The sequence below is a fragment of the Emydura macquarii genome, unplaced genomic scaffold (assembly GCF_026122565.2).
Source record: "Emydura macquarii macquarii isolate MOO-44397 ecotype Brisbane River unplaced genomic scaffold, CSIRO-AGI_Emac_v2 contig_450, whole genome shotgun sequence".
NCBI classification, from domain to species: domain Eukaryota; kingdom Metazoa; phylum Chordata; order Testudines; family Chelidae; genus Emydura; species Emydura macquarii.
The window spans coordinates 4754072-4768399 of NW_027130587.1; the positions used below are offsets into that span (position 1 = coordinate 4754072).

The 14328-nt window shown below is 43.3% G+C and overlaps 1 long non-coding RNA gene across 4 annotated transcripts in view; it reads left to right on the plus strand.

Moving 5' to 3' along the window:
* Nucleotides 1-14328, plus strand: part of LOC137146528 (uncharacterized) — a 45676-nt gene that overhangs the window by 28291 nt on the left and 3057 nt on the right. Inside the window, exon 3 of one of the 4 annotated variants that reach the window (XR_010917965.1) lies at nt 12242-12467. The exons of the other annotated variants lie outside the window; for them this stretch is intronic. This is a non-coding gene — a long non-coding RNA (uncharacterized lncRNA). Of the gene's footprint in view, nt 1-12241; nt 12468-14328 lie in introns of those variants that run through there. 4 annotated transcript variants of the gene reach the window in all.

Here is a 14328-nt window from a genome sequence, read left to right on the forward strand (position 1 = left end):
CTGGAATGGAAGCCATCTGGCCATTGGGGAGAATGTGAGGTGTTGGCTAAACCATGTGAGCAGAGCTCCAAGATGGTTTCTCCTTTGATAAGGCGTGTGTGGAGAGAGAGAGAGAGCCCTACCCCTCATGGTCCATATTAACATGGCCAGCACACTCTGTCCGTAACAAAAACTTTTCCTGTTCTCTGCTAGTCTGGGAAAATTTCTTGGGACCAGCTGTTCTGTTTTTTTATGTTGCGATAAAACATTTATTTCCACCACAGTGAGTCTGCGATTTCCATTGGGCTAATACCAAACCATCACTATGCCCTCTCTTTTATTTGGGTGCTTTAACAACATTGGATGCTCTTCCAATGACAACTGCTTCATTTACACGTGTCACTCTGGGCAGCTCTGCTGCAGCACTGCAGGCAGCAAGGCTGGCAGTTGCCACGCTCTGTCGCTTAGGGAAGCTTTTGCTATGTTGTTAATCTTTACGCTGTGTTATAAAGTATGTGATTAAGCAATGAAATAATTGTTTTTAGCCTAACCACTCCATGCTTTTCACTCGATAAGCATTGGCCAACATATTCAAACCTGGCTGCCTCGGCTCCTAAATCCATGTTTAAGCAGCTAAAAATAAAAGCAGCCTGACTCTTAAAAGGTGCTGAGCAAGCAAAAACGCTCTTCAGTGGGAGTCAGACATGCTCAGCGTCTTTTCATAATCAGGCCACTTCTATTTAGGTGCCTAAATATGGATTTAGGAGCCAAGGCAGCCACATGTTGGCCAGAGCCTTTAGCTGAACCACTGAGGGTGATGAATTCATTGGCTCTCTTACATGAGCAGACCTGATAGGAGAACTCCAAGTAAATCTAGGATGGTGCCAGAGGGGGGTGTGATTAGTGTTGTAAGGGGTGCTCTTCCTTAAATGTCAGTCAGGTGGAGGGACTGTGTTGCTGGAGACGTTGCCATGCATGGCAAGTTAGAACGTGTGGTTTGACTTCATTGAGGGTAATTATAGCTGCCCATCTAAAATGCCCCAAAAACTGTTTCCCCCATTGGGTGTGGCACCCTTCTCTCCCAGCCCTCAACTGTTGTGATGTGCAATGTCAAACAGCTGCTGCATTTCAGTGGTGTGTGCCATTGGGCTTGTATGCACGAATCCTTATTTAGGGTCTCCTAGTGGAAGAAACTCTAGTACCCAGCACCATAGCATGTTTCTAGATGTAAAATTGCACACAGTGAGACCGGGCTCTTGTTGTGGCTGTATCCTAGAAAACAACATGGCGCTTGGCACCTTTGGCAGCCTCTGAGTGAAGGAGACCTAGGCATAAAACAGCAACGTGTATGTGGTTAGCATGGAGGATTGCAATGCCTTGGTAGGCTGGGGGAGGGGAGGTGCACAGGGCCTGCATATGGTCTGCTTTGTTCTGTGCCTGCATGGACCAGTGTTTATAGAACTGAGGGTTGGCATAGCCCCATCACTTCTGTGGGGGCCTTTGCACTTACATAAAATATGACAACGTAAATTTGGGGTAACTCACAAACCTGCTTTTACATGTGAGCTGCTGCAGTGCTCTTTTCTTGGATCTGCAGCCAGCTTGATATGATAGCTCAGAGAGGTGCGAACTCCCCCTTTCATCTCAATGTGATTTTAACTCTGGAACTTAATCACAGTTGGCTCTTAGGAACGGAAACATTCAGCTACTATGGGTTCCTGGGCAAAGCTGGCATAGCATGACCTTTCCTCTCGTCCTTCCCAACCTCCTCTGTGCCCTGTTAAAACCTCCTCACTTTTATGGGTGCAAAGGTCCTTGCATCCAGGCTGCCTCTACATCTTGCCAATTCTTTCTTCATAACATCTCTAAGATATGGCCTCTCTTATCCTCACCCTACATCTGATCTCTCACTCAGTATCCATCTGTCAAAGTTTGCCAGCCTCCACTGCCCACTTGTTAAATTTGCAAACACCTTCATGCTATCTCCCATGCTGCCCCACACACTTCGGAGGAGCTCCCCACAAACATCTGCAAAGTTACTTCATCATCTATCTTTAAATGCCTACACAAAACCTAACAATGGCAAGGCTGCTGGTGTGCAGACACCATTACCTATCATGCTGACCAATATTCTCTCCCTGTTTTACTTCAACGCCCCCCCTCTGCCTGTAGCCATCTCTTGTCGCTCTTTTGTAGGTCATGATTAGTGCTCCTAGGTGTTACCATTATACAAAGGGGATCTGGGAGGCTGTGCAAGGTGGTATTTATCCCTCCTTGTGTTTGAGGGAATGTGTTTGGAAGTGATGGAGCAGTGGGTTGTGGTGGGGGTATTGCCCAACCATTGCCCCCTAACTACCACAGGAGAATGAAACACAAAACAGTCTTCACACAGTGTCATAAAACTTTGGGAAACCGTTTGCTCAGCTGCACCAAGCTGACTGTGGGCAGCTCCTGCAATATGCTGAGCATCCTTGAAGATATTGGGTGCTGAGCCCTTTGCAGTGTCAAGTCCTACATGCCAGTAAAGGTCCTTTTGCAATGAACAAAACTGACTCTTGCGTTCATCTGGCCATCGCAATCTGCCATGACTCTAGTCCCCTAAGTGTTATCGCCAAACAGCAGAAGTGTGTTTACTGGGACAGAAGAGCAGGAGTTTCCGCATTGTGGCTCATTTGCTTTTAACTGCCTTAATGAGAACAGATTTTGGGGGGGAGGGAGGTAAATATTTCTCTGCTTGCTCTCCCAGCTGGAAAAGCCTGTGAGGCCCATCTCCAGGGAAACACCATAAATAAGACTGAGAAAAATTGTTCCATATGCTCCAGCAGCTTTCAGCTCCTTCTTGCCATCTGATGTCAAACACAATTGCTATTACCAGCCAGCACCTCCCAAGATGACAGTGCTGGGGTCTTTATGTAGGGTTGCCTGGGGAGGTGACTGCAGGGTGTCATGGGGATCTGCTTTTCTGACGAGTGCAAACTGATTTCCTCCCCACCACCTTCCCCCCCGGTCACACACCCACACCCCTTCAAATCCCTGTGTTTTGTGAATAACCTCCCAAAATAGCCAATGGCAATGAGAGGCTCTCAGGGCGAGACCTGCAAGGTGTCTAATCCTGCTGATGGGCATAGTGTAGGCTCACAGAAAGCATCAAAGTTTAATACAGGGCCTAAAAGCTGGCCAGCGCTGCACATTGAGGTAGCTAAAGCTAAGAGCATGCAGTGACTTCTTACACAGTTGCTGCAGTTCCCCACAGCAGCTGTCCAGAACTGGGGCTGCAGGCTTTGCTAACCTCAACTTTCATTGACCTGAACCAGAACTGTATTTGCTATTGTATACACTGACTGACTGAAGCCCACCTTCATGGTAGTTGGCGGTTGGCTAATTGGGAAGAGCAGACTTTAAATCTCAGTCCGAGTTGACTTTCTTTGCTCAGTTTATTAGAGACCCAGGGTGCATTCCATACTGCCAGCTGCCCAAATGAGTTTCTTTCAAATTGACCCCACCCTGCAAATCTGGATCCTATTATACCAGGTAAGAAACTGTGGAGTCTTCCATGAATCAAGCAAAACAGCTTTCATGATGAGCAGTTTAGCTGCACTATAAACCAAAATTGTCAGACACTCTCTCAACCACAGTGCATGGGGAATCCTGTCCTATCATTTAAAGCTAGTTGCCCCCCCCTTTTTTTTGGTCAAAACTGTTTTTTGTTGGAAAAATCATGACATTAATTTTAAAGTTGTGACTTATTAACATGGCTTCTTAATTTGTTTTCTGGTTCTTGTCCCTTTAAAGTACATTTGAGTGACATTTTTCTCTACAAATATGAGGGCTAGAAATGTATTCATTAAAAAAGAAGAGTTGAGAGTCTCATGTAAACACATGCCTCCAGGTGCTAGGACTTTAAGTAAAACATTAAATATCATGAGACTTGCAATTAAAAATAATGAGTTGGCAATGTCTCAATTCTCAGGACAGAGTAGCTTCCTGAAAACCAAGCTGTAGTGTCTGGGCTAAGATTTCTGGAAGAGGGGAATGCTTTCATGATGTTTGTGACCACCTCTGTTCCTGAAGTAGTAGGTCTTTAGCCACTGTGTGGGACCTGCCACTAGAGGGCAACATAATTAGCTAGCACAAAGCTAGTATCATACAGTGGACTGCACGTTGTTCGGGGTTATCTGACCATGTCTACTTCAGCAGGCCTCAGCGCTAACAGAGGCCGGGGACAACAGTGTGTAGCATTTGATGTCAAATGCTGCTCTGTTTCCTGGTGTCCTCCTCCTGCAGCAGCTGGGTACATGAATCGTCAATCCATAATCTGTTTCCTATTCAGTAACTAATGAACCTCTTCCTTTCCCAGGGCTTTCTATTCTAACCCTACACTCCTCCAGGTACAGCAGGGAGGATGCTAAAATTCCTGTTCCCAAAATACTTAAACCCTGTTCAGCTCAGATCAGTTAGGAGTGCAATGAATATAGCACCAAATCTATATTACAAGAATAAGTCTCAGATTATAAAACCAGAAGTGATAATCTATTCTAGACTGACCTCCTTTATAACGCAGGCCAGAGAACGTCCCCAAAATAATATCTGTTTGCCCTACAGCAGATCTTTAAAAAAAAAAAAAAAAAAATCCATTGTTGATTTAAACATTGCTGTTCTTAAGCAATCTGCTTTCATTTAACACACTCCCCCTAATGAGGAGAATAATAGAATAATTTTATAATTAAAAATCAAAACCAAAACTGTATTAGGACAAATACCATTTATTTTTATTCCACTCGAATTCAGCCTGGAGTAGTTACAATTTTCCCTAGATAGTTATTAAGAAAATTGCTTAGAATTTACAAAAATCTGCAAGTGATTTTCCTCCCCATTCATTGTCCAAAGCTTTAATAATGAAAACTGCTGTTTGTTCCAGAAACCTCAGATAAGGGATAGTAGGAAATCACACTCCAGCAGCCATTATGTAATATTTTGTGTTGAATAAAACCTCTTCTAAAGAGAGAGACTCCAGAATTGAAAAATTCTGCAACAGGCCTATCCCTTTATGTAGATACATAAATTTTAAGGCCAGAAAGGACAATTCTAGACCATCCTCCAGTCTGACCTCCTGCATAACACAGGGCAGAAACTTTCACCCAGCAATCCCTTCATCATGCACAATAACTTGTGGTTGAAATTTTAATACACATGCATTCTTAGTAGCATAAGCATGGCAAGCACTAACATGGTAGAGCAGAACACTTGTATGGCCACTGTTTCCTATTCAGTAACTAATGATCCTCTTCCTTTCCCAGGGCTTTCTATTCTAACCCTACACTCCTCCAGGTGCAGCAGGGAGGATGCTAAAATTCCTGTTCCCAAAATACTTAAACCCTGTTACTCCTGCAGAACATGCCTGGAGTCAGTCAGATTGAGTGCTTTTGAATTCATTCAGAAGCACTGACCGTACATAGTGCTGTCCGCACATTGATTGAATGACTCTCTCAACGCTGTCTGAGGTAGGTAGGTAGGTAAATGGCCTCATTTTACTGACCCAGATAGGTGCAGTGACTTACACGCATTAGAGCTTGGGACTTCCTGATGCCCAACGTCCCCTTGGCCATGCTGCTATGATAAGTGGGGGGCAGTCTTCCATGTGTGAGGCAGGGCACGCCAGATGATGGGATTTGGATCAGAGCTTCTACGGGAGAGTGAATTTTCTTACTCCTGTACCTGGCTATTAAACACAATCTCTCTGAGCTAGGGCTATGGATGAAAGAGCCAGTTTAACACTGCCTCCTCTGTGCTAAGGTCCTGCTGTCTGCCTGCAATCCGATGGACCTCCCCCGGAGGGTGGGGGGGAATCAGTTTGTCTCAGGATCCAGCCCCTGAGGCACACGTCAAACAAGAGTGGACAGGTGAGGGAACCATAGAGGAAAGGCCAGGCTAAGCAAAGGGCACATCTAGAGCCAGCATTCAAGCTTCATGTGGCCTAGCTTCTGGGTGTATTGTTTCCATGGTAACAGACTGGCCCACAGCCAAGTGAAGAGGAAGCACTAGAATAGAAGTGCATTGTTCCAACAGAATAAAAGCCCTGTGCTGAGACTGTCTTCACACTCGGTGACTGGCACAGCCTTCCTTCTCCATGTTCAGTCCTGCAACTGGACCCCCCTAGCGCAGTTACATTTGTTCTCCTTCTGGATCACTTGCCAAGGTTTACATGCAGGGCCCCTAAATTGCATTTATTCATGTCTTTGTTCATCGCTTGTAGGTTTTGTTTTTTGTCATCAGCAGCTGTAACTACTTTACTATTGATCTCTCTCGGTAGATTCATTCATGTAGATTAGCAATGGCAAAGGTCTAAACCGTGGCCCTGCAGGGCCCCACTTAATACTTCCCTTTGCTTTGACTGAATTCACTGTGGTTTACTTTTGTAATTGTCTCTTTATCTAAGCCGGTGCAGTACACCTACGCAGTCCATGCAGGTTCTAGCAGAGGCAGGAGACTGGTTGCTCATATCCAGCTCTAGCAAAGGTTTTATGAAGACTCAGTAAGTTCTGCTTAATGTTCCTTCTTTATTGGTGTCAGCAGGTCTTAGTGGGTGACAGCTGAGAATGCCAAATTCAAAACAAACTGCTGAGAAACAGGATAGACTCATTCCAGGCTGGTGGTTATTCTATCCTTAGATTACACCAAGCCAATAACAAAAGTAAACTTTTGTCTAACCACACTGGGTAACAAGTCGTCAAAAATGCAGTCTCCTTAAGCATTGCAGCCTTTGCTTCATCTCCCAGACATTGGACTTTAGGATGAGTGGTTATTGAAAACCAATTAAATCAACAAAGAGTTCTTCTGATCGCAAAAGATCAGCCACATACTCAGGTCAATATATAATTCAGATTTTACCCAGTGATCACGTTGTTGCCAATCCTTTAGTATCTAATATTTAAAGGTTTATTTACAAGAGAAAAAAAGCAGGAGAACGTTAAAATGGTCTGATGTTACAGACTGCTGGCTTGTAAAGTCTCTGGTAACTTTCAAAAGATTGGAAAGTCCTCAGTCCATAGTCAATATGCTCCTTTTAGTGTAAGTCCATAGTCCAGAGATTACAGCAGGAAAGAGGCAAAATTGAGATGCTTTCAGTGTCTTCTATACCTTCTTGCATGTGGAGGGAATTCTCTCAGCCTTAGTTTGTGGAAAATTACAGACACAAGTAGGGATCCAGGGTCACATGCCCTTGCATGCTTTGATGATTCACAGGAGTAGCCATTACCCATATTCTGCCCCCAGGAAGGCTCATTGGGTGGAGACAAGCTTCTTCTATGGCCCATTGAAAAAATTAAATGTTCTTTAATGGGTCATCAACTTGAGTGGTCTGTTCACAATGTTCTGGCTAGACTAAGGTGACCAGATAGCAAGTGTCAAAAATCGGGATGGGGTGGGGGTAATAGGCACCTATATAAGACAAAGCCCCAAATACTGGGACCATCCCTATAAAATCAGGACATCTGCTGACACTATGCTAGACTGGATGTAAACCACCTTGTGGGTGTTACCCCAGGAGCAAACATTTGAAATATTGATACATAGTCAATATGCATAACTTTGGCTACAACAATGATACATGCATACAAACAGGATAATTATACTCAGCAAATCATAACTTTTCCACTGAAATTGTCCAATAGTGACATCATCACTGATATACATGGTCATATCTCAATCATACGGCATCACAAATGGCAAGAAATGTCAATGGAAGAACACAAGGATCCACCTGATTTCTATAGTGGCAGAGCTTAGAGGTCTTAGTTGAAATCAGAGCCCCATTGTGCCAGGCACTGTACAGTATTATTTAATATTTGTATTGTGGTAGCTCCTACCAGCCCCACTCATGGACCAGGATCCATTGTGCTAGGTACTATACAAACCCAGAACAAAAAGACAGTTCCTGCCCCAAAGAATTTGCAATCAAAATCTGACAATAGATGGCTACAGTCAGACTGGGGAGTACAAGGAAACAATGAGACGATATTGATTAGCATGATTGGCAGTGGTCTTACCACACCAGCAGCCTAACTGTTGTCAAGATTTGAGGAAGGCTTGGAAGGAGGTGAATTGGTTTGTTTTGCAGATGTTTACAGGGAACTCCTCCCAAGCCTGAGGAGAAAGAGCAAAGGTGCTTCTTAGAAAATGTAACAAGTGGGTGATGGAGGCTGGCACTAGGCGCCAATCAGATGCAAACCTCAACATCTCACTAGTGAAGGAGTGAGGATATGTAGAGTGGGATGGATCAGGCTGGGCCTTGAAAGTGAAGACAAGCAGCTTCTGCTTGATGCCATAGAGAAGGGAGAACCAGTAGAAAGATACAAAGAGAGGGGTGACATTGTCAAACCTATAGGCCAGGAAAATGATCTTTGTAGCAGCATTCTGAATGGAGATGAGCAGGGCAAGATTATGAGAGTCAAGGCCAAAGAGCAGGATATTGCAGTAATTAAACGCAGGATGATGAGAGCTTGGACCTGAGTGTTAGGGGCGTGGAAGGATAGGAAAGGCCGTATCTTAGAGAAGTTCTTCAGAAATAATCTGCAAGATTTACACACAGCCTGGATGTGAGGACCTAGAGAGAGGTCTGATTCAAAGATGACACCCAGTTTATGGGCCTGAGTGACAGGCAGGATGGTGATGGTGCCCAGTGATTGAGAAAGGATGTAGCAGGGAGGGCTTGGAGGGGAAAATTACAATCTCTGTACATACACCTAGTAAGACAGTCTCTGCTTACAGTGTAAATAGATAAAGGAAGCATTAATAGTCTCATTTTACAGGTGGGGGCTGGAGGCACAAAAAGATTGTGACCTGTCCAAAGAGACAGACACACACAGTCTGTGATGGAGCCTGGAATTAAATGTAGATCTCCTGAGTCCCAACCCAGTGCTTTAACCACAAAACCATCCTCTCTCTATAGAATCCTCTCTGATACAGTGTCATCTAGAAACATATATACTAGCTATCAAGTAGTCACTAACTGGAAACACATGGTTTCTCAAATTGCTGGGAACCCGCATAGCATATAATTATACAAAGTTGCTCAGCAGTTCCAATATCTCTCTAGCTTTTTTTTTTTTTTTTTTTTTTTTTTTTGGGGGGGGGGGGGAGAAGAGGAGGCGAGGAACCAGGGCAATTATCGCTATCTCACATCAATGAGTTTTAGCTAAAATATCCTTCTAATTCTCTAGAATTAAAGCAACCATGTTAGAAACAGGTTTTGGGAGTTGTGCTTAAACTACAGCAGCATGGTATTTGGTCTTGAGGAGGACAGAATAAGGAAGGAACTTGGATATAGGAAAGTATGGGGCTGGTGACTGGGACTGGGGCAATGGAAATATTGTTGGTAATTTGTGTTTCTTACATTCAAACAGTGCTGTCACTTGAAAATGAATTAGAAAGCATTGATTCCCAGAGTTAACTGCTCCGTCCATTTAAAAAGAAATGAAAAAGATGATAGTTCATAGATCTTGAGGCCATTATCATCAGGTGCTCTGACATTCTGTGTAACACAGGCCATACAATTTCACCTGATAATTCTTGCATCAAACCCATAATTCCTGGTTGAGCTACAGTGTGTCTTTTAGAAAGACATCCAGTCTTGATTTAAAGACTGAGTGATGGAGAACCCGTCACATCCTTAGATAAGTTGTTGCAGTGATTAATTACCTTGAAAGTTTTAAAAAAATTGTGCCTTATTTCTACTCTGGATTTGTCTAGCTTCAGCTTCCAGCCAGTGGGATTTTGTTATACCTTTTTATCTGCTAGATCAGAAATCTTCTCGTTGAAGTACTCCATAGATTGTTCAACTTTCTTCTCGGATAAACTAAATAGGTTGGGCTTCTGCACTCTCTCACTGTAAGGCAGGTTTTCCAGGCATCAACTCATGCTTGTAGCTCTTCTCTGACCCCTTTCCACTTTAAAATCCAATTTTCCAAGATGCTTGAGGAGGAAATAGCCAGCCCCCACACTGGCATTCAGCTACTCTGGATTCCATTGTGATCATTACATAGTGTGGTAGTGCCCACAGTATGATCAGGCATCTTGCAGACACCTATCGCCAAAAGTGTATGGCGTTAGACATGGCGAAAGAACCTAGGACATGCAAAGAATGTGGCACACAGAACGGTGGACAGGAGCAGGTCTTAAATGTTCAAAAGTTTCCCAAAGCAGAGTGAATTAATTCATGTCTCTAAATTGCTTTGTGATCCTTGACTGGAAAGAGCTAGAGCACTGTAAAGTGTCCTGTGTGCAGAGTAAGCAGGGCACCTGAATGTTCCCACAGCAATGTTAACTTCATCACCTGTGCACATCTGGGCCAAGACTGTCAAAGAGTCCGGTGACAGTGGAAGCCTCCATTTCTGGGTGCCCATCTTGAGACCTCTTCCCAGCACGAGGTGGAGTGTTTCCTTCTGCAGTTAGAGGGTGGGCCAAAGTTCATGTTGCCAATTGGTGCTGGCTTACAGAAGATTACCTGTGCCTACAGTTTATCTTGGAAACAGCCACTGCACAGTTTTTACATTGTAAACATCAGAGTCTTGAAAGAGTTAGACTGTGAAAGATACAAGGGACCATCATTTTGTTTGGTGTTTGTACAGCACCTATCTGGTCAATGAACGGTGCTAATGCACTACTTGATTATTTGTATCTGAGAAAAACCTAAAAAGAGGACAAGTTTGGTAGACTGTGTTATACACTTCATCTCGCCGCAACTAACAATTGGGAGGACTGCGGAACGCTGCATGAGTTATGATTGTGGCTATTTAGCTATTGTCTTGAGAGTAATTAGTGCTAGCCTTAAAGTTGTGCCAATTTGTAACTATGAATAAAAGGGAAAAAAGAATCTGGGCCGTCTTTGAAATACCAGGTGCGGTTTCCTTGGGAAAAGTCACAAATTCATCATGAGTATTGACCCATCTGCTTGACATTGCTACTGAGTCCCACCGTTGTAAATCTCAACAAATTCCAAAATCATGTCTTGGGCTCCTCTGGGACTTGAATAACTCCCATATTCCCTGGGCAGCCTGTTTATCTGGTTCCAGAGTGGTAGCCGTGTTAGTCTGTATACAGCAAAAACAACGAGAGTCCTGTAGCACTTTAAAGACTAACAAATTTCATTTCTGCAGTCATAAGCTTTCATGGGCTGTAACCCACTTCGTCAGATGTAAGGAATAAAAATCAGAGAGGAGTTATATATATACACACATCTAAGGGTAAGGAACAACAATGGGGAAGTTAGGTATGAGCAAAGTCCATTCAGTTAGAGTAGTTGGGGCCTCCTAATCAATGGTTGTGAATAGGCCTCAACTACTCTAACTGAATGGACTTTGCTCATACCTAACATCCCCATTGTTGTTCCTTACCCTTACATGTGTATATATACCTCCTCTCTGATTTCTATTCCTTACATCTGATGAAAGCTTATGCCTGCAGAAATGAAATTTGTTGGTCTTTAAAGTGCTACAGGACTCTTGTTTTTGTTTATCTGATGTGTTTCATAGTTTATTAAACACACCCTGATCCTAGAATAAACTGGAAGAGTACATTTTTCCTGTCAGTGGTTATGCCTATATTTATGTTTCTGAAGTGCCTTTCCTGGTATGCTGTCAATACAAAAGTCACTGTGACATCCTGTATTAAATGCAGTGTGCTGGTTTCATTCATTTGAATTCTATTGATCTCGCTAGCCCATTTACAGTACGTGGGAAAACACTTCTATGTCTGCCTGCTAGTGGCTATGGAAACCTATTTAGATCGAGAACCAAACAGTGAGAGGCACCCCATAGGGTGGTTTGTAGAGACAGCTTGGTGTTTGTGTGGTTTGTTTGTTTTAATAGCACTGCAATCACTGTTCCTACCTATTGTGATATGGTTTGTTTGTATCTCACAGCTAATAAATATGAACATTACCATATCTTTTTACACTGTTCCTCCTTGCACTAATTCTGCAACTCCCTCCAGAGTCTGCATCCACCAGTTCCTCATTGACTTTCTCTCTGGAATAATGTCATCGTCCTAGATCTGCTCTCTGACCTCATGGTGCAATGGACAATGCTTCATCTACAAACTTGTTTCCCCTCCCACTCTGCTGTAATGACTATGGTTCATGTAGCACTTTGCATTGCATCTATTACAATGACCATTGCTCTGTATTTCTTTTAGTGAGGTTCTCTCTTTAGTCAGAGACCAGTTTTGATTGTAAGTGGGATTTTAATAATGAAACTTATGGTTTCAGATGCGGTGGTAGAAGGTCCACTCATTCCCAGAAAACATACAGCAAGGAGTACTCTAACTTCTCTATCCTGCTTTGATCTGAAAGGACCCCTCTAGGGGTGAAAAAGGGTTCTGCCTCTTGTGATACGAAAACCTGCCTATTAGGAATTGGACTGAAAGCACTGGCTCATTTCACCCAGAACAACTGGCTATCTCCTAGCAATGATTTTTAGCCACTTCTGCCTGAGGCCAGATCTCACCTAGTGACAGAGATCTGAACAGCCCTTTTATCCTTGGAGCCACCCAGGCTCCCCCTCGTTGAATTTTATGATCCAGAAATGAGACACAAGAAATTGGCTTGCCTGGATCCTTATGACTGGAGGAAAGAGACAGGTTAAATGGATATAAAAAGTGTGGTTTTCCTTTGTTTTCCTGAATGTATGTCAATACTGATCATTATTGTTTGCCATAATCAAATTTAAAATAGAGTGAGAGCAAAGTGCTGCAGAAAGTCTTCTCTTTCAAGGCACTTAAAGACAAAATGCTCTTCTAAATTAAATTAGCAAAAATTAACCCTCAGAAGTGTGCCCACACACAAGCTGTGTCTCAAGCAGCCATTGTTAAGCCTGCAAGCCAAAAATAACTATTTTCTTAGGGATAACATCCAGTGGTCTGAAAAGAAGATTGGGAGCCAGGAATTCTTGAGTTCCAGTAGTTGGTAACTTACTCTGGGAGAGGAAGAAGCGTCACTTCTGTAGTAGGGCAAGTAGCTCAAATCCTGAAGATGGTCTTAGGAGCTTCCCCAATGATAAGGTCATTGAACGGTCTGGTGTAGTAGTTTAAGGAGATATCTGTGGCTCTTTCAGTGATTTCCTCTTTCATATGAACTAAACAGTCCACTGAAAGTCAGTTGGGCTATATCCTTTCATTCTGTCAAAATTCGCTTGGCACCAATTGGCAAAACATTGGAGTTTGTTTTCTGGATGTAGCATAGTTGATGGATTAGCTTGTCTGAAGGTGACATGTGAAGTTCCAGAAGATGCTGTAGAGAACTGTCTTCCATGGGAAGAGGATAGGAATAGGTGAGCTGGAGAAAAACACCTGAAACTTCATCTGTGGGTGGCATGAGATAAAATCCCTCTATGCTTAACCTTCAGTTCGCCACAGTAATTGGAAAATGAAGGGGGGAAATGGGGTGCTTGCCCAATCTGAACACAAACAATGGGAAAAAACCAATTTTTTTCATTTGTAGCTTACCATTAAGTGAGTGGCTGATGTTTAAATTACTGGTTTAGTAACAAGACATGATTTTAGAGAGAGGAAGAGAGATTGTAAGGGAAGTGAAGTGGATTGTAAGGGTATGAGTGTCTGTGGTCAGAAGTGATGTAGGTAAGTAATATTTATGGGCTACAATAAGAACTCTTGAAGCAGAGCCCCAGAGACACATGTACGCTGCACGTATTTTTCACAAGGGTGATTTACAATGTGACCTTGGGATAGTTATTTATGTCTCTGTGCCTCAGTTTCCCAGTCTGTAAAATGGGACTAATAGTTCACAAAGGGGGTTGTGAGGCTTCGCCAATTACATGTGAAATACTCCAAGCTCCTTTTGTAGGTGGGGCTAACAAGTGGAAACCCTCAATCTGCCGTTGAAGCACTTTGCATGTGTGATTGGGGGAAATGGTTTCTCACTAGTTTCTGGTGCAGGATGGGCGTTGATCTTCAAGCCATTCTGCTTCTGGCTCTTGCCTGTGAATGATTAAGGATAATGAACAGCCAGTGACAAAAACTAAGCAGAGTGGATGTCTGGCAGGGAGGATGGAAGAGGGTGGGTGGGTGTGGCCTGGCAATGTTGACTTTCCTTGAGGCTGAGAAGCAGATGAGGTCAGGACTCTGACCTGTGTTATGGTTGACTGAATTAGACACAGCCCAGTACTTGAGCTGCTCTTAAAAGTCTGTGCTGGCGAGTGATGCATTTGTCTCCATACACTTCTGCATGTGGGTAATGTCATTTTGAAGCTGTGCCCCTTTCATTCAAGAGCAGCAGACGGCCCAGTGCAATCTGCATAGGATTTGACTTTCTTCAGTTTAACTATAAATGAGAACTGA